Raw genomic sequence first — 14,105 nt, 5'->3', positions numbered from 1 at the left:
CTTTTGGTCTCCTAAGGGAAAAATAATAATAATAATAATGGTAATAATAATGACAACAACAATAACAATTCTTATGATAATACTGAGAACTGGCTAAACAAACTAATTTAAACAGCCTGTGGAGTTTGAGTGCAAACTTATCCCTGCCTTTAACTATCCGAATTATGTCATGTATCAATCCTTTCGTTTGTAAAACGTGCTTATTATCATATTTATCTCATAGATTTGTTGTGAAGAATACATGAATTAATCTATGTTTACTTAGATTGGAGACTGGCAAAGAATGAACACTACATAAATGATATCCATTTTTAATGACAGCATTAATGACAGAAAATTGAATTTTCTACTTACAATAAACATTTTTCTAACATTAACTTACATTGCCAATTAAATGGACTTCATATAAGTCAATATTTATGTCCTTAACTTTGGATCTAACAATCTCCAGGTATTGGTAAAAATTTAAATTATGCTTTTATACTCTGTCTGCAAAAATATTTGATAACAGAAGATCAGTTAGCCAAAGTCTGAAAAGGGAAAGTTGTTTAACTAGGAAAAATAGTACTTTCCTACATTTGAAAGCAATTTACATTCAGCAAATATTCAATCCGTAACAGTCTAAGTCGATGTTATGTGTTCAGAACGTGATAAAGACTAGATTTGTTTAAAAGTCTCTCTTGATCTGCCATGTAGAAACCTCATGATATCAAATGCATATGATTAGTTGAGAATTGGAACAAAAACATTCTCTCAAAAAATAGTAGTAAATTCTATGAGCTTTACTAAGAGTTATATTCTGCCTGGTGCTAGAAAATATTTTTAAAAGAATATTTATGTCACATGATATTATGGATAATTTTTGTAAAAGAGGGATATGATTTTTAAATGTCCTTTTCTTTGAATTGCCATCTAAGTCAGTAAAAAATTGTCTTACATATACTGTACAAAACTGACATATAATTAATTACATATGTAAATATAAATACAAAGTTATAGATTTATGTACTATTCTTGAAACATCAGCCTTTTACCTTTCTTATATTCCTTCTAGACTCTTTTTTAAAGGAAAATACACACTTATGGTTAGACAAATTATTGATTAATATTAGTTTATTAACTGATTAAAGTATTAAGATTAACTATTTTCTATTTCACTTGTATTTTTCAACATCACTCATTAATGAGTATCCTTTTTGTCTAAGAAATGCTGTGTTTTTTTATTCAGTGAACTTTTGTTTGGCAATCAAAAACCATGTCTAAATATCTTGGATTATTCAAGTTATAAGCTATATTTCAATATCCTTTTTTTTTTTTTTTTGTATCTCTGAATTTGGAAGGGATCTAGAACATTATATGAGATCATTTAAATCATGCTTGGGAAAATTCCATGTAAATTCAGTACTGTAAATATATTAAATTTACCATTACTATTTAGTTCATCTTATAACATTTTTGTACTAGTAAAGCATGTCAGAATGATTACTCTTCAAAGAGGATAACCCTTAAATCTGTTTTTTTTCTTATAAACATATTTTGCGTTGTGAGAATACATATTGACTGAACCCAGACATAGGCAACAGGAAATTTTTATTTGTAGTTTCCTTTTCATTACATGTCAGTTTAAGTCAATGCAGATTTTGCAGAACTATACAGCGTAAATAATTCTACAGGCAATGGCAAAAAGTATATGGTTTTAGAGGAAAAGCAGAAGTAGAAACAAATGGGATTACTTTAAAATAATTGCTTAGAATGCAAAACAAAGTAACAAACTCTCCTTTGCGCCTTGTTGAAAAGTCTAGGTACACTGTGCTTTTCTTATTCTTATTCTCCTAGACATAGTACTCACTGGGGAGCTTGCAGACAGTCTTATTAACCTCATTAGTAGCCTTTCATGTACAATTTGCTGACTAACATGATCTTACAGTGGAAAAGCTGTCGCAAACAAGTGACTTTCCCTCTGCACTCACAGCAATATTTCTAAGAGAACCTCTGGTGAACACATCTAAGTTTCAGGCATTTGCTTGCCAAATGCCATCTGCTCTGACATATAAAATTCTCTAGGAACCTAGAAAAGGACGTAATGAGATAAACCAACTCTATTTGTCTTAACCGTTGAAGATACCAGGTGTGTTCAAAAACTACGGTGAAGGCTGAAGTGGACGGGCATCTAAAGGAAAGGCAGGGATCTTCAACACGGGAAGAGGCATGTGGAACCTTAGTACTAACAATGTGTGACAAGTTTCAACTTGTTCTGTGCAGTCAGTCAGGTGTGAGCTTTGGTCGAGAAAAGGTGAGTTTTAAAGTGTGCTGTAAATCATGGATCATGACCAATGCATGGAATTTTGTTTCAAACTGCAAAAATGTGTTAAAGAAATGCACAAAATGTTAAAAATAGTTTATGGCGATGCAGCAGTGACCATGATCTGGCACCGTGTGACTTCTGGCTCTTCCCCAAAGTCAAAATGACCATGAAAGGTAAATGTTTTGAATTGATTGAGGACATGGAGGCAGCCATGACAGCACAACTAAAGACACTCATGAAAGATGGCTTCCACAACTGCTTCAGAAAGTGGCACAGATGATGGGATAAGTGTGCTTGAAGCAAGGAGTATTTTGAGGGGGATTAATGGCAATGTGTCATGCGGGAGACCCTGCTCGCTGCGCCATTTGTCGTGCGGGAGACCCTGCTCACTGCGCCATTTGTCGTGCAGGGCGGCCTGTGGGGTCTCAGCTCCCGCTCCCCACATAAGAACGCAGGATATGGTGAGGCCAAAAAGGAACACCCACGGAGCCATAGGTAGGGAAGTCATACCACTATATTCTCTCTGGCGGCACTATACTCTCAATGGAGGCTGGATTCACACTGTCCGCAAACCGCCATCCACACTTGCCAGCCCAGCCACCATCTTCTTGCTAGCCCCCATTCTTCTCTCTCTTCTCTTCTCTCTCTTCTAGCACAGCCACAGCAGTTATATTAGTGGCCAATGGCTCACTGGTTACAGCTGACGGCCAACTAGCCACAGCTGATGGCCATACAATCACAGTTGATGGCCATTTACTACCTGAGCCAGCACCTGTCCACGTGAGGCCGAGAGCCTGGAAACTACTTTTTGGGGCTCTGCCCCCACAGTGTCTTTTACTGTAATATTTTTTTTCAATTTAAACATTCACCATATTTTTTTTATCACATCCCTTATTTTTGTTCATCTGACTTTAAAACAAAATGAAAACCCTTAAAAAGAGATTTATTGCTTTTACCATATCACAAGTTTATAAAAGTATATCAGTGTAATCTCTCTTTAATGTCCTTAAGAAAGGAATATATTATAAACATCAACATCTAGTGTTGTAGAGGTTAAGCACATTCTTTGTTATTAACTTGATTCTTATTAATCATATATGACTCAAATAGTGATTTTTAAATTAAGACCAGACACTTCAAGGAAACACAGGTAAGAGTTCTGCTGTAAACACATTCATCTTATGATATTTTTTGAGATAATTTATACAAACCACTACTTCAAAGAAATTAATGATTTAATGTGATCAAAACATAATTATTTTAACATGATTATATTATTTCTTTACACCATCCCCAGTTGTTGTTGAAATTAATAGTACCTCAAACTTGTAGTATATAATGGCAAAAATGTGGCAGTGATCGAGGTAAAAACAAAATAGCAAGGATGCTTCCACTGTGGAAAGCAATGTCTAAGATGGCATCCAAGATTTCAAACCCCTGGTGTAAAGAAATTGGGCTATCAGTCATGTGATCAGATTCTAATCAGATTTTGATTAAGTCAACTTTGAATTAATCAAAAAGAAGATTATCTGAGTATACCTGACTCAATCAGGTATGCTTTTGAAAAGAAGGTTGGAGAAGTCAGAGATGGGAAATGTGAGGGGTCAATGGAGAGGGAGCACCTGGTAAGGTGTCACCGGAGCATCTTAAGGGTTTTTGTTTGTTTGTTTATTTGTTTTCCTGGGGAAGGGGAACATGACTTTATTGGGGAACAGTGTGTACTTCTGGGACTTTCTCCAAGTCAAATTGCTGTCCTTTCAATCTTAGTTGTGGAGGGCGTGGCTCAGCTCCAGGTCCAGTTGCCATTGTTAGTTGCAGGGGACACAGCCCACCATCCTTTGCAGGAGTTGAGGAGTCTAACTGACAACCTTGTGGTTGAGAGCCTGTGCTCCAACCAACTGGGCCATCTGGCCCACCCAGGAGCTGAGTGGCAGCTCATTGACTTCATTCTAGTTGAGGAGGGCTCAGCTCGCTGGCCCATTTGCAAATCGGACCAGCAGCCCTGTTGCCCAGAGCGTGCACTCTAACCAACTGAGCCACCCGTCCACCCATTAAGGGTTTTAAGAGCAGTCTCTGGATGACAGTCCAAAAGAGAACAGGGCTTCAGTTCAGAACTGAAGAGAACAGAGCAAAGAGCTGAGTTCTGCCAACCATCACATGAGCTTGAAAGAGCACCCTGGGCTCCTGAAAGTGCAGTCTCCCTCTTTATTTTATTTTTTGTTAGATTTAAAAATTTACATAATGATGCTCATGTATACTTAGCAGTTTTAACTGATATTCTCGTAACAATCTTTCTAACTTTAACCATTTCTGAAAATTGCCCCGTATCTATGTTTTTTTTGCTTTGTTTTGTTTTTTCCTTTTTTTTGTTTTTCTGTTTTTGTTTTGTTTTTTAATGATAGCACTTTAATTTGGTCTTCCTTTATTTGGAAATCAATTCCCCTTATTTAGTGTTAAGTTAACAGTGCTCTAATATCTAGATCTATGGAATGTTCTTATTTCTTTATATATATTTTCATCTGTGATATATATATATATATATATATATATATATATATATATATATATATATACACATACACACACACACATATATATATGTTTCTTTTATTTTGTTTTCATTGTTTAATATCAGCATAATTAATCCTGTTGATTTATCTCAGTAGTAATAATAAGATATAATGGTTTGATTGAACTAATACATTTATTTGAATTCCAACAGACTAGAATTCTACATCACTTACTTTTAGATGAAATTGGGTGACATTTTTAAACTCCTTTTGTGTCTGTATGTATTTGGGATAAACATACTGCTTATTGAACAGGTTGGTGCAAAGTAGAAATGAGTTAATGCATTTAAAAGAACCCAACACTGCTTGGCGATCTGGCAGCAGGCTGGATGGCGGTGCACTAGTACACGTCCACTGAGCTGGTGTTCATCCCAGCTCTGTTCTCCAAGAATGGAAATCCTTCCAACCCACTACCCTGCTTCCAGAATCACCTCAGTTGTAGAGAACTGCATCAACTGCCAGCAGTGGACCCCCTACAAGGTGTTTCTGGTGCAGACAAACAAGCCAGCATGGAGGATATTACCAGAAGAGAATGTAAGCATCGCCTCAAGTTTTGTGTGGAAGAAATTATCCACAAACAAGTGAGAGTGAAATGTATGGCTGAAGTACTTTATCATCCAATGGGACAAGATCCTGCACCTGAAGCAACTTCACATTTCCAGGAGAAATTGGAAAGAACCCAGGCGGAGAAGATAACATGTTTTATCACAGACTCAAGTCCATAAAGGAACCACTAGAAGCACAAAATGTTCCAGACAAGTTTGGAAGTTTATCTCCAGAAATGAAGCTGGTTTGACACTTAGCCTGGGTTGCCTGTGGTTATATAATATGGCAGAATTCTACTGAAAACACATGGTGTAAAATGGTAAAAATTCAAACTGTCAAGCAAGCACAAAGAAATGATGGCTTCATTGAGTTAGACTACACCATTCTACTTCATAGCATTATGTCTCGGGAGATTATTCCTTGGCAAATACAAGTCCTCTGGCATCCACAATATGGTACCAAAGTAAAACACAGGTAATAGCAGTCTGCCAAAGGAAGCACAACTGGGATAAATGAAGACTCTAACACTGGATGAAGTGTCAGTATGGTTATTAATACTGTGTATGTCAGTCTTCACTGATATCTAGCTGAAGGGGCCAAACAAATCCTGAAGTGTCACTTTGTATCAATGTCTTGATTACAGTACAGAACTGTATAAGCTTCCATAATAAAGAACAGCATGATGTAAAAATGTCTTAATAACAGTAATAGTGCTATTGATATCCCATAATAAAAGGCTTCAATTCCAGAAAAATGAATAAAAGAACCCAGAACTGTTCCTAGAATGTTCATAATGATTGATATCTTAAAATGTAGTAAATATAAATATCACTGTATCTCATAGTAAATTTAAATATAATCAAGTATAAGTTGCGATAATTATTATTTAGTTACTTTTGTTACACTTATTCTCTATTTTATTGTTTTTTATAATAAAATGGTTATATTTTCATGTTGTATATAGTAATTATATATGTATATATATGATGATTTTGTAGCTTTACAAATATTTTGATACTTGATAATTTGTCATTTGTTCTTGACCTTGCTGATTAAACTATTATCTTTTCAAATATTCTCCTTTTAACAGTTATATATAGGGGGCATTATAATATCTAAGTTTGGGAAATGGAACTGGCCATATTTGGGTAATTAATTGGAAGGAAAGGCAGAGAGGCAGAGGTATGTGAAAGGATGCAGGAAAATGTAATCCAAATCTAAAGATGTAATCCAGTCTAAAGATCAATTCTAAAATATCTGTTAGAAAAGTATTTCAACAATTGATTATAACTCTTCTTTACAAACATTAAAACCATTAATTGATTGTATCTGTACTGTTCATTTGCTTTTATTGAATCCCTAGTTTCTTATAAATAAAGGTTCAAGAAATTTAGCTTTAACTATTTGTTGAATTTATCTTTGCAATGTAGGGATTTCTAAGTCTAAAAAGATAATTTATTACACATAAACTCATAGTATATTGTTCTAATTAGTTATTGATCAAAATATATATTTTGTATGTGGTTTTATATCTTAAATCATTCCATAATAAAATAATTTTCCATTCTAAAATATGATAGGCCTTTCTCCTTTAAATTTTTAATTATCTTGTTCATTATGATTGATATTCACAATAACTGATGAATGATTTTTTTAGCACATTCTTTAATAATTTGATACTAATTATTAGAAGACTCTTATGCAGATGTAGTCAAACTAAGGTAATCAAGTAACAGTATTATAATCAGAAAATACCAGAAAAATACTTTAATTGCTGGGATAGCTACCAAGCCAAGCCCTAAATGGATCTGAATTCTGGCTCAACTAATTAACATAAAAATTTTGTAAATCTACTTGACTACTAAAAAGTACTTGCTAGTTAACAAATTAATAAATTGTTAAATTAACATTTTAATTAAGACAAAAATTTGGACACAACATAGATCAATCTTGTCTTTTAGAATACATTACTGATTTATTACTAGATTCTATTAGAGAATTCCCATCTATTCACAATGATCATAATGAATAAATGTTTTTGAGTAAAAGTTATGTTTTGTAGATCATGACATATCAAAAACGCACTCAAAGGCATTATAAATATTACTATATACATGGATTATAAATTAATTTTTAACTATTTAAATATTTTTAAGTTCAGAATGTAAATGTCTCCTCTAAAAACACAATAACATTCTAAATCCGAAATTGTAGGCTACTGATGTTTGAGCATGTTTGTTAAGGAAAAATAAAGAAAAGGTCTAAAAAACATTTAATACTTGATTATCTCTTCCAACCACCTGAATTTTATTTTACTCATACTGCTTTGAAAACTAAAACAGCATTACTTGAGATTAAGCAAAATATAGCTAATACCAATACCAAAGTGTAGTTTTTGGACAGAAATATTAAGGGAATGGCAAATTTAAAAAGAGGAGGACATTTGGCCAGCAACATTCTAATCAGTGCAGGTTGTTTTTTCTAATGCACTGGGGAAGAGTTTACCAACTAAGTATTTTAATTTCAAAAATTAGATTTTATACATAAAACACACATCTCTCCCTTTAAGTTTCTTCCTCTATTTTCACGCATTGTATTTTATTCTCAATAGATTACCGTCACGTATGTCACAAGGAACATGGGTGCCAAGAGTCATGCATTTTCTGGATTTCCAAATCTACCTATAAATTGATCTACTTTTTAAAACCAATTCATACCTTTTATTCCAAAAATTAAGCTGCTTTTCTTTCTACATTTCACCTTATATTTTAGCTATTTCTGTAAGGAATTGCTTCCAGTATTTATTCCCTGTAATTGATTGGGATATAACATCCAGTTATTATCTAAACGCTAAGGCAGATATTTCTCTGAAAGTATTTTGTATATGTGATTAACACCTACAATCAACTGACTTTAAGTAAAGGATATTAAACTGGATATAAACCATGGATAAAACTCATTTATCAGTTGAAAGGATTTTATGGCAAAACCGAGGTTTCCCTAAAGAAGTCATTCTAACACTGTAGCACTACAGACTTTCTGAGGCATTCCTGAAGAACAGTGGTGAATAAGAATACTCTGAGTGGACAAAACTGAGCAGTGCAACTGGCTTTTGATTTTGCATGGAAGGAGAAAGGATGTGAGGTATGCATCTGCATCATCAGTTCATAAGCAGTGTGACCAATGATTTGACCGGATGGTCAGGGATTCGGAAGAAATATGACTGCAAATTTGGTAACAAGATGGTGTGGATAGAGCTCTCTAAATGAGCAAAGCACATGTCAGTGCTTACCAAAGTGTGATTTCAGCAAAGGAGGATTTTAATACTCAAGTGGGTAAGATGACCCATTCTGTGGATACCAGTCTGCCTCTTTTTCTTGCCACCTCTCTCATTGTCCAAAGAGGTCATGGGAAAGTGGTCACTGTAACCGGAACAGGAGTTATGCATGGACAAAGCAACATGAACTTCCACTCACCGAGGATGACCTGTTTACTGCCACTGCTGAGTAGAAATCTGCCAGCAGTAGGTGCCAACAAGGTCCCTAATATGGTACTATTTCCCAGGGTGATTAGCCAGCTACCTAATAGCGAGTTGATTATGATGGCCCATTTCCAGCACAGAAGGGGCAGCATTTTGTTTTTAATGGAATGGGCACTTACTCTGGATATGAATTTACTTTCCCTGCATACAATCCTTACTCCAAAATTCCATCCATGAACTTTCAGAATGTTTTATCTACTACTTTGATATCATACACAGCATTGCTCCTGCTTAGGTAACTAATTTCATTGCAAATAGTGCCACAAAGGGCCCATATATTGATAGAATTCATAGGTATCACTATATTGCTCACTATCCTGATGGCGTTGGCTTAAGTAAATGGTAGAACAGGTTTTTGACGACTCAAAACTTGTAGGGCTGGGGCAATGTCTTACTGGCTGTATATGTTCTAAATCAGTGGGCAATATACGATGCTTTTTCTCCCAATAGGCAGGATTCACAGGTGCAGCAATCAGGAGTATAAATGGGAATGGCACCTCTCACTGCTACTCTTAGTTATTTTTGCTTCCTTCCTCTGACCTTATTCTATGCTGGTGTAGGGAGAAATGATTCCAATGGAAGACACAACAAAGACTTTGTTGAACAGGAAGTTAAGACTGCCACCCAGTCTCTTGGGGCTCCTTGTGCCTCTGAATCGACAGGCAAAGAAGGGAGTTACTGTACTTGGAGTGACTGATCCTGATTTTAAAGGGAAAATTGGGATGCTACTAGACAAACAAAAGGAAGGAAGACCACTTCTGGGATACACAAGATCCCTTCAAAAGTCCCACCATTCCCTGTGATCAAAGTCAATGGAAATCTACAATCATCAAATTCAGCAGGACTGCTAGTGGCACTTCAGAATAAAGACTTGGGTCACCTTAGTAGGCAAAGAGCCATAGCAAGACAAAGTGCTTGCTGAGAGGAATATGGAATAGGCAGAGTAAGAAGGCAGTTTAAAACATTAGCTATGACCACCTAATCAGCTGCATAAATGAGTATTGTATAGTTCTTCCTATCTTTTTATGAATGTATTTCTGTATATATGAGTGTATGTGTGTGTATAAATCATTGGTTCCTTTCCTGTCTTATTTTTTTATCATCTAACATAGTAATAGTTAAATTTACATTTCAGTGTATAAGTCACAGGATATCAAATAGAAGAGTGAAAATTTCTCAAGGACGTTTTGGCCTCCTCTGGAGAAAGAAAGCACATTTTTTATTGCATGCAGGATAGATGTATCATCTTAAGTGAAATTATAATTTTAACTGTCTTTATTTAGAGATTAAGTATGGTTTAATAAGGTGTGTATGGATGCAAAATTGATGAACTACCATGTTTCCCCGAAAATAAGACCTAGCCGGACCATCAGCTCTATTGAGTCTTTTAGGGCAAAAATTAACATAAGACCCAGTCTTATTTTAATATAATATAAGACCAGGTGTTTAATATAATGTAATATAATGTAATGTAATGTAATGTAATGTAATGTAATGTAATATAATATAATATAATATAATAATATAATATAATACCCGGTGTTATATTAATTTTTGCTCCAAAAGACGCATTAGAACTGATTATCCAGCTAGGTCTAATTTTCGGAGAAACACGGTATGATGGTCATTTTTATGTGTAAACTTGACTAAGCTATAGTAGCTATTCAGTCAAACACAAACCTAGGTGTTGTTGAAAGGTATTTGGTATATGTGATTAGCATCTGTGATCAGTTGCCTTTAAACAAAGTAGATTGTCCTAGATAATCTAAGAGGGACTAATCTAATCATCTGAAATGATGTAACAGCAGAACTGAGGTTTTCCCGAAAAAGAAGAAATCTCACCTGTGGACAACAGCATGTCTTGCCTGAGAGTCTCCAGCTTACCTTTCCCTGTAGCTTGCCCTATTCTCAATTAAGCTTCTAAATTTAAAAATCAGTGCAATTTTTCAGCCCAGACCTTAAATTGCTTAAGTTATATTTTATTACCAAACATATTTCCTGAGAACTCTTTCATGTATTCAGAATCACAAAACAGTCTCGTCTTTTCTAAAGCTTAAGTTTTCACCTATACCCGGGGTTTCTCCATGGTCCATACCAATATCTAGGTTCAGGTCAATAGAAAAGTAACAAAAAGGGAAAACCAAGAAATTGCTGTGTCCCAGAGTTATGGTGTGTAAAATATTTACAGACAAAAGACGTCAATTATATCAAATTCTGATAAAAAAGCTGAGTTAAATAAGGACCAAGACTGACTGACTGTTGAATATCCTAATGCATATAGATCACAATAAGGATCTCAATAAGAGTAATTTCAAAGGAGTGATGAATGCAAAATCTGATAGGTATGTGCCCCATATAGGCAGAAATGTAGGGGAGTTTAATGGTATCATCATTGAGTGGGTGGTTGGAGGGATCTTGAAAGGTTTTCTGTTGTTGTTGTTGTTGTTGTTTTTTAAGAGAAGATATGACATTTTTATTTTTAACGAGAACTCTGATGATGCGTGAATGAGTGGATCATTGCAGAAACAAAGTTGTTGATAAGCTGGATGTTGGCCATTGTACTAAGGACCAGTAAGAATTTGAGAAGATGGAAAACAAAGATTATGGGTTCAGATGTGGGCAAATTGGTAGATAACATAATGATGAAAATTTACTTCTGTTATCTTCTATTTTCTCAGTAAAATAAGAAGCACAATAATAACCAGAGAGAGGGAGAGGAAAGAAAGTAAGTGTGTATGCATGTGGCACGTTAGAGAAAGGGAAGTTATAAAATAACTGCCTGAGAGAAGTTAATACATACAAAAGGCACACTTGGAAAAAGGCTGGAAAAGAAAGCACATAGTATGTTACTATCATAAACATCTATACTTTTAAATTAAAATACAAATAATTACAATGTTTTATTTTGGTGGCTTTTAAAATAAACGTATTAGATAACATACAATAAGGTTTGATAATATTTTAAGACTATAGGTTTCAATATAAAATCTATTTTGTTATATCTTCAAAAAGTAGCATGCCTTATTGTATTGAGTTTTCAGTGCCGTATCTAAGAACATTTAAAACAAACTGTTCTTATAGGCAATATGCCAAACAGCTTGCAATTTGTTGACTCACTCACAGCTAGCTGGAACTCTGAATTGTAACTCTCCAGTGGTAGAAGTTAAATCATTTGGATCACTGCTTGCTCTGGAAACAAACTGAGCAGAAATTGAAATTATCATCCTCCCAAACCCAAGAAACATTCTCAAGGGCATTGACCTATTTTAGATTTCCTGGGTAAACTGCACTAGACTTCATCCTAAACTCAGAGCATGCTATCAAAACACAATGATGTCCAGTGTATTTCACAAGATTCACATGGACTGCAACTATTTATTCTAAAAGAAAAAGAAAGGTCTGTCATGGCATCATCACTCTCCCCGCCCCACAGGTTCATTTATTCTTCTCAACAGGTAGAAACATTTCATTCAGTATTTATTGAACATCTCCTGTGGGCACAATACCAGGAAACTGGTGATAGCAAATGAGCTAGATTATATTGTTAGTAAGCAGATGTTCGAGCATTATTTGTCACCTGTGACTAGTAGGGGGCTTGACTTAGCTGATGTGTGAAACTCAGCAAAGCAGCTGGAATCCTTTATGTGAATGTGTGTGAGTTTTTCCCAAGGATGTTAGTAAAAAATGTACTTCATTGGAAATTGATGTCCTGGTGGATAAATCCAGAAACTTATAAACCTCAAATATCAGAGCTCTGTTTTCAACAACGAAGACATCCATAGAAGTTATGGGAAATGTTTATATATTATTTTCTCCATGCCACCACTTCTCTCCTGAAAATGAGTTTTAACCAATACAAAGAGGAGCTTACAAAATGAAATCTGAGATAAAGCCAGGCCACCGTTACAAATATCAAATGGATTTTTCCAAATTTCCTTTTATGTGTGAAATGTATTATTAAATTAGAACAGTCAAATGGATCCTAAAGCTATCGCCTCTCCAAATATTGTCAAAATATATTTAGTCCTACAAAAAGAAGACTCTTTATGAATCAAATAAATCAACTAATTTATCATGATTATACAGAAATCCTGACTCAGGAAAACAGTTTTGACTGATCTGAGTCATCTTTCTAATTTTAATTATTTTGTACACTACTATTTTAGGCAATAATTCTCTCATACTTCTTCCCCTCCCACAATCCTCTGTTCCCTCTTCCTCCTTTTATCCCACTCTCTTTGGAAGGAAAATGCATTAACATTTTAATATATATATTAAATATATATATTAAATATATATATATACATATATATATATATATATATATATATATATATATATATATATATATAAACTAAAATATACATCCAAATACATCCAATTATACTTATCCAAAGTCATACTGCTGATCCCCTCAGCCCATATTTTCTCCATTAATCTTATTTGGCATCAATAAGCTGCCAAAATAATGGCTGGTTATTTCTTCAGATTACTCGAAATTACAATTCTAAAGTCATTGTGCTAGACTGGTCTCCTTGTTTCATATCCTATACTTAAGTTATCCACAAATAATCTTGGCTTTATCTTCAAAGTATAATCTGATACCAACCATTTCTCGACAAATACACCAACACCATTATTGTCCAAGCTACCATTTGTCTCATTGCTTTTAGTTAACACCCACACTGGTGTCCTTTTTTTGTCCTTGCCCTCTTCGGTTCATTCTCCCTCTGTTAGCCAAAGTAATTACTTTAAAATTAAAATCAGATTAGGATATCCCCATTCCGTACTCTCCATTGGTTTTCCATCTCTCACATTCGCCTCTGAGGTGCTGGATGCATGGTGTCTTGCTGCCTCTGCTCTGATCCCCTACCACTCCTTTGCTTCCTTGCTGAACCATAGCCATACCTGCTACCTTACTGCTCCTTGCTGATACCAACCAGGCTCTGTCCTCAGGGTATTTGCGCTTCCCTCTGCTTGGAACGTTCTTCTCTGAGCTAATGCCAAGACTACCACTGTCCCTTCCTTCAGGTATCGGTTCAAACATCACAGTGTTGAGATATATCTTCATTTAATAGCCCATAAAAAACAAAAACAAAAAAAAACATTTTCCTTCCCTACGCATGTATTTTATCCTCACTCT

At 34.8% G+C, this 14,105-nt stretch overlaps 1 pseudogene; it reads left to right on the top strand.

Annotated features, from left to right (window-relative positions):
- Positions 1–5,265: 5,265 nt before the first annotated feature.
- Positions 5,266–5,933, top strand: LOC109452723 (latexin pseudogene; annotated as a pseudogene).
- Positions 5,934–14,105: the final 8,172 nt, after the last annotated feature.

Source organism: Rhinolophus sinicus, chromosome 1 (genome assembly GCF_057876585.1).
Source record: "Rhinolophus sinicus isolate RSI-liver-muscle chromosome 1, RSI-T2T, whole genome shotgun sequence".
Lineage (NCBI taxonomy): Eukaryota > Metazoa > Chordata > Mammalia > Chiroptera > Rhinolophidae > Rhinolophus > Rhinolophus sinicus.
Note: the sequence above shows the minus strand (reverse complement) of the source record. Positions and strands in the feature narration are given on the sequence as shown.